Genomic DNA, 23,140 nt, shown 5'->3' on the forward strand with positions numbered 1-23,140 from the left:
CAGCTTGGATCGATCTAGCAAGAACAAAGTAATTTTGATGCCCTTTGGAAGTACAGTGAACATTGGTGCTGGTTTCACATATACTGAGTTCTGAAACTGTGTCAAGTATACTGTGTTTCCTCTTTCTCCAAGTAAATTATTCTTTGAGGGTAGGTTTTTCCTGTTTTAGCTTTGGGTGCCTTTTCTCACATAGAAGTATGTTTCTTCAGAGCTATTCATCTGAATACTGAGTTCTCGTATTTAAAGAATTCAGTGCTAAATTGTTTTTTCTTATGTTTGCTGTGGAAGTAGGCCTACGTGGCACAGCTAAGGCCAATTGTGCACGTTTTTCGTATCGTATCTTTTGACTATCTGGCAAAATTTAAGACCTAACAAGATATTAATTTAACATTCACTCCAAGTGCAGCCGAACGCGGTAAACCACGTGTGACGTGGGTCAACTGAAACGATGCCCAGGCGCCGAATAAAGACCGGGAAAACCGGGGGTGAATGGGCGGGACTTTTTCCGGAGGGGTGAGTGGGCGGGACTTGTTCCGGGTGAAATCCTAGCGCTAACGATTCCTGTTGGCAGCGCATGGCTCTGCCTTAGCCGCTCCTTTTGACGTAAATAACGTTTATTCCCTGTCCTGGAATCAGTATAAGAGCGGCAAGCGGAAATACACATCAGACCATCTGTTGCAATGGCTCACTGGGAGAGATCAACTCGAGACAGAGTCGTCACCCTTATTGAAGAAGCAGGATGTTCTGTCAGAGAAACTGTTGAAAGGTATGGCGTGCCGTATACCACTGTGATGAGATGGTGGAGGAACTACCTTGAAAGACACACTACCAAAGAGTTCCTGGCTCAGGCAGTAAGAGAGAGAGCTCTCGGCAGAACAGGGAGCTAGTGTCTAAAAGCAGAGAAAATCCCTTTCGGAATGCGAAGCAGTTGTTGCGGGAGACCAACTTCCCCGGCTCCAGTGACACAATTCGTCAAAGGCTGAGGCACGCTGGACTGCGTGCACGACGACTCGCCGTGAAACAAGGGCTCAGCTAAGACAGTGTTTTATACTGGCTGGCATTTCCGGAGCTCTGTCTGAGTGCGTCGTGTGAAAATGTCGTTTTCACTGATGAGAAGGTGTTTTCCACCAGTAATGACCGTCCAAGAGTCGTTTACAGGCCGCATAGAACGCGGAGGAGGCATTCTTCACAGGACAGAAGGAATTCTCGACAGCAAGCAGTACGCCCACATACTGGAAAATGTGAGTATTAGTGCTTTACGGAGAAGGGGACTTCACATTGTGAGAGGACCATTCTCCCTTTACAAGTCTGCAGCCGCGCATGGTATCAAGTTAGATCAAGTGGTGTGTAAGTCTAGGGAACAATGACTTCAGCAGTTTGGTCCCATAGAAGCTTACCACAAATTTCCAAAAGCAAGTCTGCATTCATTCAGCAGCAGCTCTCCATGACTGGCATCAACGTCACAGACTGGCCACCATCGGCTGCTGTTATGAACCGTATGGAAAACGTGTTGGCTGAGGTCGCCAAAAAGGGTAACGGAGAACTAGCTATGAAACCAACCAACTACAGCTGATGCTCTTAGGGACTGCACTCTTGAAGCCTGGGAGGATGTTCCTTCTTTAGGCTGTTACGTCCGACGTCTTATAGATTCTATGCCAAGACGCGTGATAGAAGTACAAAATAATATGGGACTCTGGATAAAATATTAGGAGTCCTTAAAACGTTTGGTTATCTCATCTTTTTCTTCATTTTTCCTCAGAGAACCAGTGGAAGATCTCTTGGCAATACAAAAAAAATGTGAGTTGTTTTTCAAAAATGGTTCAAATGGCTCTGAGCACTATGGGACTCAACTGCTGTGGTCATAAGTCCCCTAGAACTTAGAACTACTTAAACCTAACTAACCTAAGGACAGCACACAACACCCAGCCATCACGAGGCAGAGAAAATCTCTGACCCCGCCGGGAATCGAACCCGGGAACCCGGGCGTGGGAAGTTGTTTTTCCTTTGAGTTGCCTTTTTAACTGAAGTGAGTTTCTTTTGAATATACAGTTTGTTAAGTATTCTTTTTTGTTTCATTTACACTCTGTCTAGATACCTGCAAAGTAATCAGCTTAGATGGACTAAAAGTATTTTCTGTTATTTCAAATACATCTTTCTCTTTCCCTCCATCCATTAATACACCCTCCGTCCACCAAAAATTAGGCAAACGACTTCATGTTACAATTATTCATTGTTAATTTCTCCTCCATTCTCCCTCTCTCTTGCCTCTTTTACATTATCACTTCAAGTGCCCTTCTACGCCATTCTCCAGAAACGTTGTAAACATACATAACGGTTTTCATTGAAACTATACGTTCTCGTTTAAATTCTGCTTTCTTTACTGAGCTCTCATTCCTCTCACGCCTATGAAACCGTATTCATTTATATCCCCTTACCTATAATCCATTCTTCGTTCTGAAAACACTCCTTTCTGTTCTCTCTCTTAAGAGATAAAACGAACTGCGACATAGATGTAAGTAAGGAATACTTTGCAAGCTTTTCGTTCTTTTATTTTCCATTTCTGCACTCCTATCCATTCCTAGATCCCTCCCGACTTCCTGGTACCCCTCCCTTGACATCTGCATCCACATCTACATGAATACTCTGTAACTGACAATTACGTGCCTGGCAGGGGATCATTTCAACAACTGTCATATTATTTAATAATTTTATCTTGGAACTCTTTCATTTGGTCCAAGTGTGCATACAAATACAACAATATGGTAATTGTGAGTCAGCCTTGATGTAACACTTTTGTTACCGTATTTATTTATATATTCCTGAAACTATTTTCAACTACAGATATCGCCATCATCAATGTGTTCTTTGAATCTTATTTATTATACATTTTCAGATTGTTGTCGCAGTTTGCGGCTTATTTTCTGTGTTTTTCTGTTGCTGTTTCTCTAGGTATACATCATGTCATCTGCAAGTTCGATGGATGGCTTGCAGCTGCTTTTATGCACAGAAAGACAGGACTTCCGCACTTTGTTCACAATCAAAACATTACGCCATCTTGCTATTCGGGTGTGTCGCGAACACACGCGAACGGCAATACAATTAATAAGATTTAAGGAACCCACTGATAATTGCGATATTCGTCACTGAAACTAGTTTGGGGAATAAATAAACAGATGACAAAAGTGTTTTACATCAAGGCGGACTCTCAGTTGCCACGTTGTTGTCACACTATTTCTCTACCGTTCCAATCTCAAAAAGCGCACTGAAATAATGAACAACTAAACCTTACTGTACAAGCACTGATGCTCTTATCACAATGGTCATGTCTCCTATGTATATTGGGATAAACAAAATGTGGCATTCAGCGGAGGATGTTGGCGATTGGAATTTAGTGAAAAGATCCCGCCGCAATGTAAAATGCCTACGTTCCAATGATTTCCATCCTAACTCATTTACTAGTTTCGTGACAGAATCTCCCCTATTACGTGATAGCACAAAACGAGCTACCTTACTTTTAATTTTTCCGGTGTCTTCCATCAGTCCTACCTCGTAGGGTTCCCATACCGCGCAGGAATACTCACGAACATGGTGGACAAGTGTGTTGTCGGCGATCACTTTAAATGATTTGCTGCATCTTCTACTTATTCTTAAAACCCAGTTCTCGGGTTCCCTGCCCCACAATATTTTCCATATGACGGTTTCAATGTATGTGTGATCGTAGCTCCTAAATATTTAGGTCGAAAGGTCTACATGACGTTACTTGTGGATCGCACTCATCACTTCTGTTCCACTAGGTTATGTCCCATCAGTCCCTGCAGATTGTAACCTTTCAGATAGGACTCCAGTTGCATACTGAGACGATAGTCCATAGGGAAGCAGTTTGGTTGGAAGCCACTTATGAGGAATGATATCAAAAGCCTTTTTAGAACTCAATAAATACGGAATCAATCTGAAAGCCCCCGTACACAGTACACCATGTGTGACGAAGCACCAGCTGTGTCTCACAAGAGTAATACCACAGTCTAATATAACAGTCGCGACACTCACTGCTGTAAAAGTTGTTGCCGTTTGACAGATGGAGCGACACTAGCGCTCCAAGCGGTAGGTAAGGTGAACGTCAGACGCGTCGTAAGCATAATGTTTGTTTACATCCATTTCCTACGTAATTTCCGCATTATTTGAGTTATTTTCTTGCCTCCAAGGGTTTGTGTGGTATCAGAAGGCATATATGTTTCTAAAAATGATTCTAAAATAAGCGCCAGCACGGACAAAAATCATGAATAGAGTGGCAAGCTACAACACATTCGTGAAGAAACACTTGTGACATTGGACAGAATTGCAGCTTACCACGTTCATATCAAAAGAATATAAACACACAGATTCACATGTCAGAAGCACAGACATGTACCTCTACTTGCAAAAACGATCGACAGCTCGTTTATCGTTCTGTAGGCCTACTGCGTTTGTTTGTCATTTTCGCCTGTTGCCACAAGTACGACCTTCATCTTTTTATTATTCTAAGTGGGACAAGCAACTGCCAAATAGTGGGAAGAATATGCTGAAAACACTATAATGAGCTGATTACACTACATTTCACGAAAAACCAAATATTTGTATAATTTTCAAACAATCTGTCAGTGAAGAAGGTGCTGACAAAATAATGTCATCACACGAAAGAAGCAAGGGAAATTAAGTGACTAACAACAGAAGTGAACGAAATACATACCAAAGAAATCAGCAGCCCAAATGAGCCAACTTCTTCAGTTTCTTATTTGCTTTCTTGTTGTTAGAAACTACGTCTTGATTCCAATATTTCAGCCTGTAAACGAGTCTCACTTTAACAAATAACTTGATTAACAGCAGTTTCGCTCGAAGTCTAGCGATTTGCACATTCTGACACTTCACACGCTTTTGCAAGACACGAACAGCTGCACTTAATCTAACCACTTCATCGTCAAAGCAGGTCTGTGTTGACGATTCACACGAATCTGGCACTGATACATGGTGAGCTGAACCAGCTGCTTCTGTGTCATAGGACTGTTTTACTGCTTTAGATTGACTGTCGAATCTTTGTGGCAGTTTCCTCTTCATCGTCAGCTGAGGTGGCTTATTTGGAATGTCAAACAGGGTGGGTACTGCATTCCACACGAGTTTGTTGTTGTCTGCGTTCATGAACTGGTTTTGTTCGAAATGTAGCGAACAAAACCTAATATTACTATACAGGTACACTGGGTCTTTCTTCATGAGGTCTTCTCGCCTGCTATTAACAAGCCATTTTCTGCTCCTAAAACGAAACATTCATCATTTATACACATATAGTTTGCAAGTGAATCCTGACGATACAGTTTAGTAACATGATGGTTATACCTCTCAGGATCCTTAGGAAACCTAAAAAAGACAGCTTTGGTGTCTTCTTTCTGTTGTTGGTGCAATTTATTGCGCTACAAACGCTCCCGCCAGTAAAAGCCATTGTAAAAATCAAAATAAACAACCACTATTCTCCTTCACGATCGCGCCGAACTCACAGTGTAACCTACCAGCCGCTTGGGGCGCTGCTGGCGCTGTAGGCAACAAAATCGAGGCGAAGTGTCGCGACTGTTATATTAGACTGTGGTAATACTATCCTAATCCATGCTGCTTTGATGTCAATAGGTAGTACATTTCATGGTATTTCATAATGATGGAACAAAGTATTTCTTCACACGTCCTGCTACACGTCGAATTTAATGAAATGGACCTATAACTCTGGATTAAGCTTATTTCCTCTCACGTGTATTGCAATAGTCTGTGCAACTTTCCATTATTCTCCCCCACCATAAATTCTAGAAAACTCCTCATAACGTCGTAGGAAAAGTAATTAAGCCATTGCATCATTCATGCATAAGGTGGACCCCTAAATTGTTAGCCCACTCAAGAATGACATTGCCTGTAGAAACGAACTATGATAGGGTCATGACAACATTGTGGAATATGTCTGGTGACACTGATAGTTTTGTTCCTTCTTGGAGTGATAGAAAATTATCTTGCAAGATTCGCTTGACATATTCGGGGTGTACCTGTCAAAGATTCTGAATGAATTCCACTTTAGTGTTTCATCGACTTACCAAATATATGTTTGGAGCTAGGTGAGATTACTTTCACACAGCAACTACAACTAATCTCATTGTCCACATTGTGAATTATTTATATCAGCCATCACAAGAGCAATGAGGAAGCAATGAACACTGCAGTTGGTTGCTTGCTCCATTGAAAATATTGATGCCCTGTATAGCGTAAGAAGCAGTAGCTCTCAGTTCCAAACTGGTGCAAGAGCAACATTTTACCTCCTTTGTGACAGAGCTACAAACAGTTATATTGAACTCAGAACGACATCTTTAGAAATTTTATCATAAGACCTCTCGCTACGAATAGTACTCAGCAGATCTAGAGGTAAGAAACATAAAATACTGTGGAACTGTTACTGAAAATACACAAATCTGTTAATGAAATCCTATCACTGAATACTCTGTTAACTACTCTTACAGACAGATTGCCATATTTGCCATATTTACGTTGTAGTCCGGTAAAACTATTTAAGTACAACAAAAGACTTCACGTTGATTAAGATAGCCATTCGTTGAATGGTATTATGATGAGACACCAGCTGTATTAGCGTAGTGCATGTTAACAGCATTTCCCAATAGGTTACTGATCAAAATAGACACAAATATCAGAGAAATTTTCAACAATATGTTCCACCTCATGATCAAAAACTGTCTTATGATGCGCAGGCAGTTTTTCGATCTGACTCATGTAGCAACTTGCTGATTCAGAGTTACATCACATTTAAAGCCCAAACACAAAAACAAAACAAACCAAAGAAGACAAAAACTAACTTTCTTGGTGGTTGATCGATACAGGGCAAGAAACATAAACACATGCAGGTGCCACATTAGAAGATTTGTGGTAGACATGTTTGCCAATCAAGCTCCTTCTTGCTGTCTTCCAGGTCACATTTGTTTACTCTGTGACTGCAAGGCATCTCATTTGTTGGCAACAAATGAGAGCTGTGAAGGGCACAGCCCTGTGAAGCAGTTCATAACACAAGACACCCTTGTGCCTATATCAACAACAATAAATTTTTGGACATATACATGCCATAGTTTGAGATAATATTTGTTATGGCTTACCTAATGTTTTCTCCTTATGAAGTTACCATACAGTACTTCAAATAGCCATCAGGGTGCACTTACTTCCCTATCCTTCCCAGTTTGAAACACTGCTTTGCATCTAATCTCGTTTTTGAAGAGACATTCTACCATAACCCTCCTTCCTTTCTTTTAAACTCAATATGACTACTGAAGGCAAATGTCGCATGAAGATTAATTGGTCATCACACCTGCCATTTATCGGATGCACTGTCATTGACCATAGTAGTAAATTGCAGAAACGCCCTTCAACAACGCCTGTTTGTTTTCCTGAATGCAGTGATTAATTTATCTCAAAATTATCGCACTTTAAACAATACAACTTGACTTCCTCAGTAGCACTCACTCCATACAGGGCACAGGTGTTTTGAATTGCCTCCTCTGCTTTTACTCCTCATAACGTCAAAAATGAGAAATATTGAAAGTGTCATGGCATGAGCTATAGTACAAACTTGAACAAAATAAGACCATAGTTTAATATGCTAATAGCAACATGCTATACAAAATTGCCACAGAGCATGCTGAAACATAGTATATGTCATACACAACTTTGCATAATGTTATACTTCCTAATTCGAGTGCAGGAAAGTCTGCTGGCTATCATAGGCTTTATGCACGATGCGCCACGATCACCTGGTCGGACATCAGTCTGTATCAAGTGGACAGTAGCTGGTGGCACTGAAAATGGTCTTTCCATGATGAATACCCACAAGCCCTTTCACAAATATGTTTCTACAAGATTTCTCTATTATTGGCTGATTAGAAAACGAATGAAACTGTCTTTGACCTTCTGTCAGACTGATGTGCTTAGCAAACAGACAGAATAAGGCTTAAAAAAGAAAGAAAAGGGGTTGATATGATGGCTTTGCGTTTGCGCTGCATGATTTTGACTACTAGAGCCCAGATAGGTTATTCACAACAGCTCAAGTGGAGATCAAAACATCCCGTACTGTGTGCTGCATACCCCGTTATGGCAAATGACAGACTGACAAATGACATAATGCTAATACAGATGAAATACAGTGGTTGGTTGACTGGGACTAGCTTGTAACGGCTAAGGTGTGTGTTTGATTCCTGCTGGGAGTATCACTTTGTAACAGCCACAAACATACCCTTTTCACCTTAATTAACACTAATAAAGAACACAGGACTGTACCGTGGTTCAAAATAAACATTTAACATGTCCATGCACTACTGACTAGAAAAGAGTTGGGCTAGTTTTGGCTATCAAAGCCGGAAGTTGCTGCTTGCAAAAATTCTGTCTCTAGTAAGCTTTCTTACATTAGTAATGTTATTTTAATTCATGAAACAATCGTCATGTAAGGTCACACGTCCTTCATTTCTTAAGTGACCCTGAGGTTTTGAAAATATTGGCACTGGACTGGAATTCGAGCTCTGATTCCAGTTTTTCTATGGATTTGACCCCTTCGTGATGACACTGTCCCAGCATTTCGTTGTTTACTCATGATGCCAGACTCCTCCAGGTCTCTACGAATGGTGCTATCCTAACTGCTAGTGAAAGAGAAATTGAGGGTTGACACCTCTTCATATGGAATCAAAATGATGGTATGCACGCACTTGGAGTCCTAGGCAGCACAGAATTATTTGTTGCATTACTTCTAGCTGAACATGTGCACATCTTACTACTGCTGAAGAAACAAATATTTCATATCTATCCATAGCTATAAGACAATAGTGAAAGATGCTGAGTTCAAATCTCTACAACAGCGGAAGTTGCTAGGTTCAAATTCCCACCAGGCAAAAATCATTTGTATCATCGTTTCAGGTTCCAATATCAAGCTATTCGTGAACATACTTAATATCTGACATCGGATTGTTCTTAGTTAACAATTCATATAGGTTCTGGGTTCCATCCCCTGTCCATCACCACAACTTTACTTCATGGCTTTTCATACTTGTGCATTGCACTTTATTACATACTTTTCATGATTACTTCTCAGGGGCAATATAAGCTTCATGGAGTTCCTGGTGCATACTAAACATAATGTCATTTATTTCCAGGTTCGGAAATGATACTGGTGAACACTTCAATACTTTATGTCTCTGTATGCCTAGCTGAGTCTATCAGGCACACAAGCTTTGTTTGGTTAACAGTGGGTTCAAATTTGAAACACAAACAACAACACATGTCATGCCATTTAATGAGTGTGATAAGACTTCCACAGTATCACTTACTGTAATACAGTTTAATTTACAAGCGGTAAGGACTGTCTCAGCTATAATAGCATGTTTTCTAATATTTTTGTATGGTGGTATTGGTTTACATCTGGACTGATTTCTGTGAAGAGCAGTGTTCTCTAGTAATTGTTATAACGTCAAGTTGAACACATATATTTCAAAACGACACAACGCATATAAGTCACTGAGCAAGTTGACAAAGCAAGACATGTGAATAAGGTAACATTTGAATGAACACTGAGTCCAAGTCTAGCAGCCCTTGGCTGGCTGGCCGCGTACGTGGCGCGGCTGCTGCATGGCTGGCAGACAGCGCCGCATGTAGAGGACGCGCATAATTGCGCGGCGGCACTTTGAATGATCGGCGAGTCACAACACTTTTCCCCCGTTTGAAATTTTTGCACTGGTCTTGATGGAGGTGGCCTGGAGATTGCTAACGTCCATAGGTGTTGTTTGACTGGCCGTAAAGTCTCGAGGAGGAGGCGTCCCGTACGGACGTAAGTGTCCCCGATGATAACGGGTCGAGATGACGAGACGTAGCGGTCGAATCGGCTGGGGCCCCGTGCACCAATCTACCCATTGCGGCAAGTCCAGTTGATATAACAGGAGACATGGGCGATGTGTTGGCGTCCGTAGGAGAAGGAGGTGAGTAGATTGGCTCCGACAGATGGTCATCCGGTTCCTGCATGGGCACGTCTGGTGGCGTCCGTTCTTGTGCTGGCACCGAGATGACGGTGAGAGGGCTGCGTTGTGAGTAATGAGAGATGCCAAGATCCCGAACGTCAGGTAGAGCCAAAGGTGGTGTAGCGGTATTCGGAACAGGCGTTGCCGGCACACGAGGCCGAAGCTGGTCCGAATGACGCACTGCAACACCCGCGTCCGTCTGGATTTCATACAGGCATCGGCCACGGTGTCGTAAGATGCGGCCCGGACTCCATTTTGGCTGCCTGCCATATCCCCGTACCCATACGAGGTCGTCGGCGGGGAACCGGCCAAGCGAAGGCACCCGCAGCCGTGAGGTGGAAGGCCACAGAAGATGAAGTAGCGTGCGGGGCTTTTGGCCATGTAAGAGCTCAGCCGGGCTGTGGTCGCCCATGGGGGTGAAACGGTAAGAAGCTAGAAACTGGAGAAGTGCATCAGCAGCAGCAGAAGAAGTCAGAAGTTTCCGCATCTGAGCCTTAAATGTGCGGACCAGTCGTTCAGCCTAACTGTTTGATTGTGGATGGAATGGAGGGGCTGTGACATGCATAACGCCGTGACGAGCACAAAAGCCCGCAAATTCGGAAGAGGCAGATTGCGGACCATTATCAGTAACAAGAGTAGAGGGAAGGCCTTCCAACGAAAAAATGCGGGCAAGAGCACTTGTGGTTGCCGCAGTGGTAGGCGACGTGCATCAGACAATGAAAGGAAAGTTAGAGTAGGTGTCAATTACGAGGAGCCAATAAGTACCTAAAAAAAGGTCCCACGAAGTCAGCATGAATGCTCTCCCAGGGCATCTCAGGCGAAGGCCACGGTGGCAAAGATGACTTCGCGGCGGTGGCCTGTGACACACAAGGGCCACAGGCAGCGACCATGTGTGTTATTTCAGAGTCGATGCCAGGCCAGTACACATGATGGCGCGCCAGAGATTTTGTGCGAGAGATACCCCAGTGCCCATGGTGAAGGAGGCGCAAGGCCGAAGCACGCAAAGACGCAGGTACCACAACACGCGGTGAAGCATTGTTGGTGGAAAGGAGGATAACACCATCCCTAGCCGTGAGGCGGTAGCGCAAAGCGTACGTAGTAGCTCTGCAACGGCTCAGAAGTCTTAGCGGACGGACGATCTGGCCAACCCTTCTGAATACAGCGTAAAACCCGGGAGAGAGTAGGATCAGAACCCGTAGCAGCCGCCAGCCGGTCCCCGGTCATGGGGAATCTGTCCACAACCCGCTGCTCGGCAACATCCAGATGGAAACACAAAAGTTCGTCCCTATCGAATGCCAGATCAAGACCCATGGGAAGTCGAGACAATGCATCAGCATTCGCATGTTGAGCCATCGGCCGGAAATGAATCTCATAATTGAAACGAGACAAGTAAAGAACCCAACGCTGGAGGCAGTGTGCAGCCTTGTCGGGAAGTGACGATGATGGATGAAACAAGGAAACAAGCAGTTTGTGATCCGTAACAAGATGAAATTTGGATCCGTAGAGAAAAAACACCAAACTTATGAAAAGCATAAATAATGGCCAAAGCTTCTTTTTCAATTTGAGAATACTTTTGTTGGGCATCCGTGAGCATTTTGGAGGCATAAGCAATGGGTTGTTCATAACCGTCAGAAAAACGGTGCGCAAGGACTGCACCGACCCCATATTGAGAGACGTCCGTGGCAAGAACAAGATGTTGGCCAGGTCGATAAGTAGCCAGGCACGAGGCCTGTTTCAGCATAGTCTTCAACTTCTGGAAAGCCGCTTCACATGACGCAGACCAGTGAAAAGGCACGTTTTTATGCAACAGGCGATGCAACGGCTGAGCCACCGATGCAGCAGACGGTAAAAACTTGTGATAGTATGGTATTTTCCCCAAGAAGACCTGCAGTTCCTTAACAGATGTAGGCCTAGGAAGGGCATCGATCACAGCGACAGTTTGCTGAAGCGGATGAATACCATCCCGAGAGAGTTGGAACCCCAAGTACGTGATAGATGCCTGAAAAAATTGCGATTTCTGAAGATTACACTTAAGACCGGCAGTCTGTAAGACATGAAAAAAATGTGCGGAGATTCTGAAGATGTTCTTCAGTGGTGGAGCCAGTGACAACAATGTCGTCCATGTAATTGATACACCCAGGGACAGGGAGCAATAATTGCTCCAAAAATCGCTGAAAGAGCAGGGGCACTGGCAACCTCGAATGGCAATCGTTGGTATTGATAGAGGCCGAAAGGTGTGTTAAGGACCAGAAAATGCCAAGAAGCAGCATCGAGAGGAAGTTGATGAAAAGCTTCTGACAGGTCAATTTTAGAAAAATACTGGCCTCCTGCAAGTTTAGTGAACAATTCTTCAGGTCGGAGCATAGGGTAAGTGTCGATGAGGCATTGCGCATTTACAGTGGCTTTAAAATCGCCAGAGATGAATATCGCCATTTGGCTTAGCAACAACAAAGGCAGGAGGGGACCATTCACTGGAAGTGACAGGAAGCAAGACCCCTGAAGTAGTGAGACGATCCAGCTCCCATTTTACCCAATCACGAAGGGTCACAGGAATGGGCCGAGCCCGAAAAAACTTAGGCCGAGCAGTGGGTTTGAGCGTGATATGAGCTTCAAAGTCGTTTGCATGGCCCAACCCAGGAGAAAAAAAGGGACGAAAATGTCGTCGACAAGGAATCCAATTGAGCATAAGGAATAGCATCAGAGACGATATTGACAGAGTCATCTATGGAGAACCCAAAAACGCAAAAGGCATCGAAACCAAAAAGATTCTCTGCATTACTCTGGTCGACCACAAATATGGGAACAGTACGAACGATGGATTTGTAAGATACCTCAGCATCATATTGTCGCAAGAGAGAAATCTTCTGTTTATTGCAAGTCCGTAATTGCCTAGTGACAGGTGACAGGATTGGAGAACCCAACTGAAGGTACGTCTGAGAATTGATGATAGTGGCAGCAGAACCAGTATCCACCTGCATGCGAACATTTCGACCAAGTATTTGGACAGTGAGGAGTAACTTCCCTGAAAGGGAAGAAGTGCAATTGACAGACAACACAGAAGCAGAATGAGCGTCACGGTGATGAACATCATGTATGTGGTCGGATTTGCAAACGGCAGACACATGACCCTTCTTTTTGCAATTGTGACATATGGCCCAACGTTGGGGACAGTCCTCCCGTGAATGTTTCGTAAAACACAGCGGACATGAAGGAAGTTGCCATGGGTTTTGCTGCAGTTCCTTAGAGGTTTGTTTACGGTTAGGCCGAGGCTGTGCGTGGGAGCGTACTGCGGCCATGTTGGCTGGCGAGGACGCACCGCACACGTCGTCAACAGCGCACAGAGGTTGTATTTCCCCGACGTCACCCCACGCCTCTATTTGCGCCCCAGCGGCGCGAGAAATTTCAAAAGACTGAGCAATGGATAGGACTTCATCTAGAGTCGGATTTGCCAACTGAAGGGCATGTTGCCGGACTTCTTTGTCTGGCGCCGACCGGATAATAGCATCCCGTACCATGGAATCGGCATAGGATTCTTTGTGAACGTCAGTAACAAATTGACACTTTCGACTGAGGCCTTGAAGTTCAGTAGCCCAAGCACGATAGGATTGATGCGGTTGTTTTTGACAACGATAAAAGGCAAAATGAGAGGCTACCACGTGCGTTTGCTTTTGAAAATAGACAGAAGTGAGCACATTTCAGCAAAGGACAAAGACGCAGGATCTTTCAAAGGAGCCAATTGCGATGACAACCGATACATTCGAGGTGAGATCCATGAAAGGAACAGAGACTTACATGTTTGTTCGTCCGTGACATGAAATGCCAAGAAGTGCTGTCGAAGACGTTTTTCGTAATCAGACCAGTCTTCCGCCGTCTGGTCGTAAGGAGGAAAAGGAGGTATAGACCATGACGAGAAACGCGCCACATTTGATGCCGCGACGAAATCGCAAATCGCCGATGTTAGGAGCGTTTGCTGTTCAATGAGACCTTGCAATAGTTGCTCGATAGCAGCCATGGAAACCTGTGGGTCAACGATGAAAAGGAAAAAAATCCCATCCTCGTCGCCAATTGTTATAACGTCAAGTTGAACACATATATTTCAAAATGACACAATGCATATAAGTCACAGAGCAAGTTGACAAAGCAAGACATGTGAACAAGGTAACATTCGAATGAACACTGAGTCCAAGTCTAGCAGCGGCTGGCTGGCTGGCCGCTTAGGTGGCGCGGCTGCTGCATGGCTGGCAGACAGCGCCGCATGTAGAGGATGCGCGTAACTGCGCGGCGGCACTTTGAATGATCAGCGAGTCACAACAGTAATCTCTCATGGTATCCGTTGTGTATAGTCAGACAACAGTACTGTAGATGGTTTAGAGGACTTGTGACACAGCTATGCTATGTTGGTTGCATACAGTTGGGTGTGGCCTACACATGGGAATGAAGGGGTGGCCTGCTTTTTGTGCTGTTGAGTGTACATGGAAAACCCTCTGCAGCACAGGAAAGGAACAATTATGAACAGATTTTGAATATGTTCACAGCAATATGACCACACAGTGTGTAAGGAAAGCTACAAATATTCAAGGAGGGACAAGGTGCACTTTGTACAAAAACTGGTGCTTGTTAACTTAACTGGATATGCATGATAGTGAACTGCCACATTACGCATATTAAATTGTGCATGACACAAATTACAGTGAAATGGAAACGGTGAATGGTTGCATAGCTTCAAACAGTGCTACAGAATTGGAAGATGGAAGATAAAGCAATTTCAAACAAAATGCTAACTTAATGATCGACAGCAAACTGCTGAATTGGTCTGAAAATTTGTAGATGAGATAAACAAACTTATTCCACTGTTCATTAAGGAATTTGTTTTCAGCTCCAACCAATTGGTATTCGATGAGCAAGTGCAATGAAAACAACCCTGGAAATTAGAGGTACCAAGAGAATTGTATCAAGGTCAACTAACATCAATGCCTTAACTTATTTGTATACAATTATGCCAACTGTTAATCTGGATGATAAATCCGCTGGAAAGTTATTTGTTACACTGCAAGAATTTGGAGATGCTCTGCCTCCTATGATTCTTTCTCATGTGTGTGATCTTGCAAGGGCATTAGAGAATATTTATGTCACAGCAAGCAAGAGTGGTAAAATAGGAATAAGAAAACTACAACTATGGTATGGGCTCTGCGTTTGGCCAATAGCTAGTCAAAATAACTTGCTTTTGCTTAATTCCTGGTTTGCATATAAAAATCATACTCTTCTAGAGCAAACTATCCCTCCTGAAAAGTGTGTGACATGGCAGTTCATAGCACCTGGAACCACTGGACAAATTCAGCCTCTAGGTATTTGTTTTTTTGTGCCTATAAAACATACTAGTGCACTATCTGCAGCTACGCCTTAAATGGTAGTCAGTTTCATGAATAGCTCCTTGACAGACTGTTCTGCATTCAGTTGCATGCCAATCACAATCCATCACTTTTTATCACCCTATTACACCAATATGATTCTATACATATTGTTTAAGAGTGGATACCTAGCTGAACATCCTGCATGGTTGGTAACTTCCAAGGAGTTCACTTTTGATCTTGATGGTCTAAACCCTTGTAATCACTGTGGCATGCCATTATTCATTTGGTGTTCATGCTGCAAGTTAATGGTTTGTTTCGAACATTTCTTGCATTTTAACAATATCTATTGTGTGAAGTGTAATAACATCCCATAGAAGGTTTATCTCTGCATCTCCCACACTCTTTTTCTGTTGCCCTCCTGATGAACATGGTGAGTCACTAGCAGCTAATATTTTTCCTGCCAAAATTGTTAACACATCACTTACAAATAAGACTTACCTCACACTCAAGGAGTTCCTTGTAAGATCTAATTACTGATGGCCTTGTTTCATGATACCTACCACATGTTCAGTCTGACAGCAGTCATGAACACTTCAAGTTTCTATGAACTGAATATTTGTTCAGATCAGTAACTTGTCTAAATACTGATTACTATGCTTCCATCTCCTGTACATGTTAATCTGACAGTAACCAAGCAGGCAATCTCCTCAGATTAGGCACATCCGTTATGTAGTACATCAGGATTGTGTTGTCTAGTTGCAGACATTGAAGCTGTATTATGAGTATAAGTGTGATGTTAAGTAAGAGTTCTCTTACATGTTGTCATCTTTGTTTCTTGGGCTCTTCTTTCTAAAGTTGCAGATAGTTAAGCTGTAAAGCTTAAATAACATCTTTTGCAAGTGTAATGAAATTTTTATTAAGACCAATGTAACAATATTATGAAAAGGATAGTTGCTACTCACCAATAGCAGAGATGCTGTGTTAGATAGACACAACAAAAAGACTGTCACAAAATGAGCTTTTGGCCAACAAAGCCTTTGTTGAAAATAGACAACCGAAACACACACATACTCACACAAACACAACTCACACACATGTACTCATTGGTGTGTGAGTTGCATTTCTGTGAGTGTCTGTTGTCTATTTTTGACAAAGGCCTTGTTGGCCAAAAGCTCGCTCATTTTGTGACAGTCTTTTTGTTGTGCTTGTCTGCGACTCAGCATCTCTGCTATATTGTGGGTAGCAACTGTCCTTTTCATAATATTGTTGCATTCCATCCTGGATTTTCCATTGTTTGTCTTATTAAGATGAAACATACTTTGCTTTATTCTAAAGTACCTTCACTGGTCACTGTAACAATACAGGTTTTTCCTCTTACAGTTCTGCCTCCCAGGATCTTGAACAATTCACATGCTTTAATTTACCACTATTAACAGTGCGAGTAATGATAAGAATGAATACTGTTTATAGCAGTAAATAAAGCATGTGAAATGTTCATGATCCTAGCAAACTAAACTGGAAGAGAAAAAACCATTTTGTTGTAGTGACCACTGAAGGTGCTTTAAAATAAAACAAAACACATTTGTCTTAATGAGACTTTCATTACAGTTGCAAAAGACAGTTTTTAACCTATACGACTTGAGAACTCCGTTCTACATTCATCTGATGTAGATGTTCAGAAGTCGTATGTCATTCGCACCAGAAAGACACAACTGAAACAATTAGCATGAAATAACACTTGAATATCCAGAGTGTTCAGAAACTACCATTACAGACTTCTAGAGGGAAGTGAGTACATAATATTTTGAATAGGAAACCATGCCTGGAAACATACTGTTTCTGTTCTATGATGGTTTCAATTCAGATGTTTAACTCATCCACTTCTGCTTGAGGAATTGGATTATGTGAGATGCAGTGAAATTATTATTAGGTAACAATTCAAAAGGAAAGATAATAAAACATCTGTTTATCACTTAAACACATTTGTTTGTATTAACACTTAAACATTATGTGTTTACATTATTTCAAAACAAAAAAGAACCCAGCATAATGTACATACAGGACACTAGTGATGCGTTACAACAGTAGCTTGATGTGGCAGCCATCAACATTGTTACAGACAATGTACTTATGAAGCATGTTCTGGGACACTTCTATCCCATCTGGTGACTCTTCAGTTTCTAGGGCAGCAGCCAGAACTGGTGCCATTAGTGCTTCCTCTGTCTCTACAAGGGTCTTGTAAATTAAACTTTGCATACAACCCCACAAGAAGTTATCCATAAGAGTTAAATCCCATGATCATGGTGGCCATCCGATTGGACCACCTTGGCCTACCCATCTTTCACCATATCATATGTTGAGATGTCTCCAAACGACATGTGAGAAGTGAGGTGGTGTTCATGCAGTGTTGCAGGAAGCATGTGCAGTAGGTAACATGTTGTGGAAAAGTGTCTGGACTCATAATGTGTACCCTTTGTAAGTGGTAGGGAGGCATTTGCTGCTCACACGGAACATCCCAGATGACTAACATCCATTGCACACACAATTCTTCAAGGACTCATTGATGGGTTCTCTTCAGTGTGATGTAGTACATCTTCTTCAAATTTGGGTGTGTGGCATAGCCATGGAACACCACAGTCCTGCCTACTCACAGTGAAGGTAGCTGTTTCTCGGAGCTGTTGCATAACTTGGGCAAAAAAATTTGTGTGATAACATGTTACACTGCAGGAAACATTTGTGATACAGCCAACTAGCAGCTCTTTCATTACCTCGAGCTTTGCCATACACAAAGAGCATGTTCATGTATTCCATAAACATGTACCGAACCATGTTTACTGTACTGGAGATGCACAGGCCCTGAATAGGTCTTGCAGCAAGGCAGATGTTAAGTGAAATCAGGTGACCATCTGATTTAGTACACATCATCCTGTCTATCTGTTGCATACCAGGATAGGCAACTCTGAGACTTTTCTCTTCCCCTCAGCAGACACGGATGTGTTACACGTCTAAATTGAAACCATTGTACAATGTAAATGGTACATTCCTAGACATGTGTTCCTGTTTAAAATATAATGTGTTCACTCCCCTCTACAAGTCTGAGAAGTTGGTAATTGGAATTTCTGAACACTCTGTAGATCATGATATGGACTTCAGTCTGGAGGGGTTCGAGCAGGTCCAGAGCACCTCTTCACTAAATACGGAGCAAGTGATGTGAATGCACTGTCTATCTCATTGAGGTCAAAGATTCATTCTGGAAAGTTGCATTTCAAGGCAATCAAAAGATTCAGTGGGACAAAATGAACAGCTCCTTTTCTGTATCTGCTCCTGAATTCATCTCAGAAAAGCATATAAGAAAATTAAGGCCAATAAGTACGTCAAAAGCTTAACACAACAGGCAAAAACTACAGTGCTCTTAACTGCTGTGCCTTTTGTCATGAGCAACTGATACTAGATAGTCAGTGGCGTGGCACACTAATGGACAAGACTTCCTCCAGAATGGAGAAGCAGATGCTGTCTCCTAATTGTTGACAGACTGTGATGTTGTGTACATGTAGTGGCCACAAAGCATATTATGAACTCGAAGAGTAAACAGCGATACACTTTTAGTACATGTTAATTCTGGTGTTGTTGCTCATTGTTTAATCTCAGAAATCTTTTTATTTTCTTTCTAGATATATTTATATTGTTTAGCTTTAGAGTTGGATTTTGTATTAATCTCCCTTTGAGTGATATGTATATGGTATCTTATTGGTGACTACTGACAATATATTTTGTCTGCATCAGTGGTCCATGATACGTAGCGTGTGTGTTCTCAAGTCTGCTAAAATCATAACTAATAGGTTGTCAGTATAGCCAGTGACTACATCAGTGCAGAGGTACTCTGTCCAGAAGATGTAGGAAGGGTCAATAGTTATTTTGCAAAAGACAGGTCTACAGACAGACATCTGTGGACATCCTTTTGTTATCTGTTTGATGACTTTGTGTTCCTCGTATCATTATTTGGCTACTCCATCTATACAATAGTCATGCACTCTTCCCCTCAGCAGACACGGATGTGTTACACGTCTAAATTGAAACCATTGTACAATGTAAATGGTACATTCCTAGACATGTGTTCCTGTTTAAAATATAATGTGTTCACTCCCCTCTACAAGTCTGAGAAGTTGGTAATTGGAATTTCTGAACACTCTGTAGATCATGATATGGACTTCAGTCTGGAGGGGTTTGAGCAGGTCCAGAGCACCTCTTCACTAAATACGGAGCAAGTGATGTGAATGCACTGTCTATCTCATTGAGGTCAAAGATTCATTCTGGAAAGTTGCATTTCAAGGCAATCAGAAGATTCAGTGGGACAAAATGAACAGCTCCTTTTCTGTATCTGCTCCTGAATTCATCTCAGAAAAGCATATAAGAAAATTAAGGCCAATAAGTACGTCAAAAGCTTAACACAACAGGCAAAAACTACAGTGCTCTTAACTGCTGTGCCTTTTGTCATGAGCAACTGATACTAGATAGTCAGTGGCGTGGCACACTAATGGACAAGACTTCCTCCAGAATGGAGAAGCAGATGCTGTCTCCTAATTGTTGACAGACTGTGATGTTGTGTACATGTAGTGGCCACAAAGCATATTATGAACTCGAAGAGTAAACAGCGATACACTTTTAGTACATGTTAATTCTGGTGTTGTTGCTCATTGTTTAATCTCAGAAATCTTTTTATTTTCTTTCTAGATATATTTATATTGTTTAGCTTTAGAGTTGGATTTTGTATTAATCTCCCTTTGAGTGATATGTATATGGTATCTTATTGGCGACTACTGACAATATATTTTGTCTGCATCAGTGGTCCATGATACGTAGCGTGTGTGTTCTCAAGTCTGCTAAAATCATAACTAATAGGTTGTCAGTATAGCCAGTGACTACATCAGTGCAGAGGTACTCTGTCCAGAAGATGTAGGAAGGGTCAATAGTTATTTTGCAAAAGACAGGTCTACAGACAGACATCTGTGGACATCCTTTTGTTATCTGTTTGATGACTTTGTGTTCCTTGTATCATTATTTGGCTACTCCATCTATACAATAGTCATGCACGCTGCTCTAGAGGTAGCAGGCACCTGCAACCCAGGAAGGAGCATAAACATCGTGGGCTGTCAAAAATTATTGAAGGTGACCACAATGTTGATCATCATCACAACTGAGTATTTTTGGTCTGAATAGTTTGTAGGGTCTGATTTATCACATCATCTGTAGATTTGTTTTTCCCAAAGCCAAAATGATTTGGGCTAAGGTCCAGGAGATTTCTGTAAGGCTGCAGGCAGTTAAAGAAGAGGCTCTCCTAAGCTTCAGCTAAAGTGCTTAAAAATCATATTGACTTATATGATTATTGAGATTGACAGAACTTCATCCATGAATTTTTCATTACAACTGTGCTTGCAGTTTTCAAAGTTGCAGGCACCTTTCTCAGCTATAATCCTTCATTTTTTGTTTTACTTACATATGGGGTTATCAAAGGCAGAATCTGTTCTAATGGTCTCCCACAGAGACAGAAAAAAAAGGTGGGAACAGAGGTGAAATTTTTAGGGGTCTAAAATCATCTTAGGTAATGTGTCAAACATTAGAATGTGGGATAACGATGTCCAAAACCAGAGAGACAGTTCTCCGCAGTGGTGGCTTGTGCTTACCTTTGTTGTTGGGGTCCAGTTCTTAAAATTTGTAATGGAACTGTTCTGAAACTGTTTATTATATAACATTCATTTATATCATATTGCTGACACATATTCTAAAGATAGTAAATATGCAGTTTTAAATGTAGCTAGTAACAAAATATATAAAGACCTGAACTCACTGTTTGTGTTTGTGTGTGTGTGTGTGTGTGTGTGTGTGTGTGTGTGTGTGTGTGTAGTTGGTCTGGTGCACCAGCTTCACTATTTTTCCACGTACTTTAAAGGTGCGTGAAGTAATGCTGTTGCAACACACTTTGTCAAATAACTTTAGGTGTTTGGAGCTGTTTGGGTTCAAACCGAAGTTCATCAGATCTCCTTCTTTTAATGTTCATACTTATTCTAATTATGTTTATGTAGTCTGTCTGTGGTGTAAAAAGAAAAATGGTGTGATTGTGGGAGGAACCATGTAATTTTTTCCCCATTGGCAATGTACCAGAGTGCAAATACAGGAACCCTCCTGGCTTTTGCCTTATGGCAAAGGGCAAAAACCCTGAGAAAAATTTTGACTAGAAGTGGTTTATCCAATTAGCATGATAACTAATGAGGTCTTTATCCTGGCAGGTTACTTATACGGTAGTTGTGCATGCCTATTCTTCTGACTGCTGAACATATTAATTACTCTGTTGCTGAAGTTTGGAATGGAACAAACAGCCAGAGGGTTAAGCCTTTTCTGGCCCCTACTGTTCCTGAGGAAGGTATTAATTCTTTTTAAGTTGCTGAAACTGCGGTCTGCTTCTGCTGTTGAAACAGGTGTAGTTAGTGAAGTTGGCAGTGTTTCGTGCACTTCAGTGAATGATTCTTCAAAGGAATGTTCCACAAGAAAGGTGAACAGCTTACAAAACGATGTAATGCCTTTACAAGTATCATTACAATAAATAACTGACACTTCATTTTCAATGTATCAGGGCAAATAAAGGGACTGTAATGTTATGAAAAATTATTGACTAAATTGCCTGGGAAATGTTCTTTGAAAGAAGCAAACTTTTCTGCACGAATAGTTTCGAAGCTGTTGAATACACGAGAGTTTTGGAATCTTTCTTTCAATTGGTTGGTCGCAATGTCACACATTTTTTTGGCATCTACTGTCAGGTGAGGTTCAGTTCTACATTCGGAACATTTTCTTGCAGGAGCAAAAATTCATGTTCAGAAAGTCAATACCTTTCAATGCTCTCTAACATTTCAGAAACAGCTGACTCAAAATTACATAATGCACTGGATATAGTAACGGTATTTGCGACAAAATAACCTCATAGAAAAAACTTAGTAGGAACAAAAGGTCTGGATTCTGAAGTAGATTTCGTAAAGCAAATGCTTCTGTTATTGTAATATCATCCCAAGAATCTTCTTCCTCAATCTTATCAAAACATTCCAATAAGTGTAATTTATTTTCTTGAACATTAGTTACTATATGAGACTGGAAGTTACGTGTAGTTGAAGAGACTGAAGGAATTCTGTTGTTGCAGAGTGTTCATGAGAATCACTTTGCCTAGGCAACGAAGAAAAAAACGTTGTAAATCCAGAAATATTTATGAAGAACACCTCACAGACTTTAGGTTTCTACTACAAACATTCTGAACAACCAAATACATTTGGTGTGCAAAACAGTCGACATACCGGGTGTACATGAAGTCTGGGAACACTTTCAATTATTTATTGCACAAGAACCAAACACTGAACAGATGTCATACATATGTCATTTTGAAGAGAAACTCTGAAAGTTGTTTTTCATGTATACCACAACAGCGTACTTTGATAATTTGCCGATAGTCAGCTCTAGTTGCAAACAAGTCGAGTTCAGGTGCGGTGCGAGCTTTCTGTGTGTTGGAGTTTGACGAAGACGAAGTCACATTTCACATTAATGGGGAAGTGAATAGGCATAATTGTCAAATATGGGGTACAAAGTATCCACACGAATGCACTGAATTTGAGTGCGGTTCCCCAAAGGTAAATTTTTTTGTGCCTCGTCATGTCGAAAACTGTATGGGCCAGTCTTCTTTCC

Source organism: Schistocerca serialis, chromosome 2 (assembly GCF_023864345.2).
Source record: "Schistocerca serialis cubense isolate TAMUIC-IGC-003099 chromosome 2, iqSchSeri2.2, whole genome shotgun sequence".
Taxonomy (NCBI): domain Eukaryota; kingdom Metazoa; phylum Arthropoda; class Insecta; order Orthoptera; family Acrididae; genus Schistocerca; species Schistocerca serialis.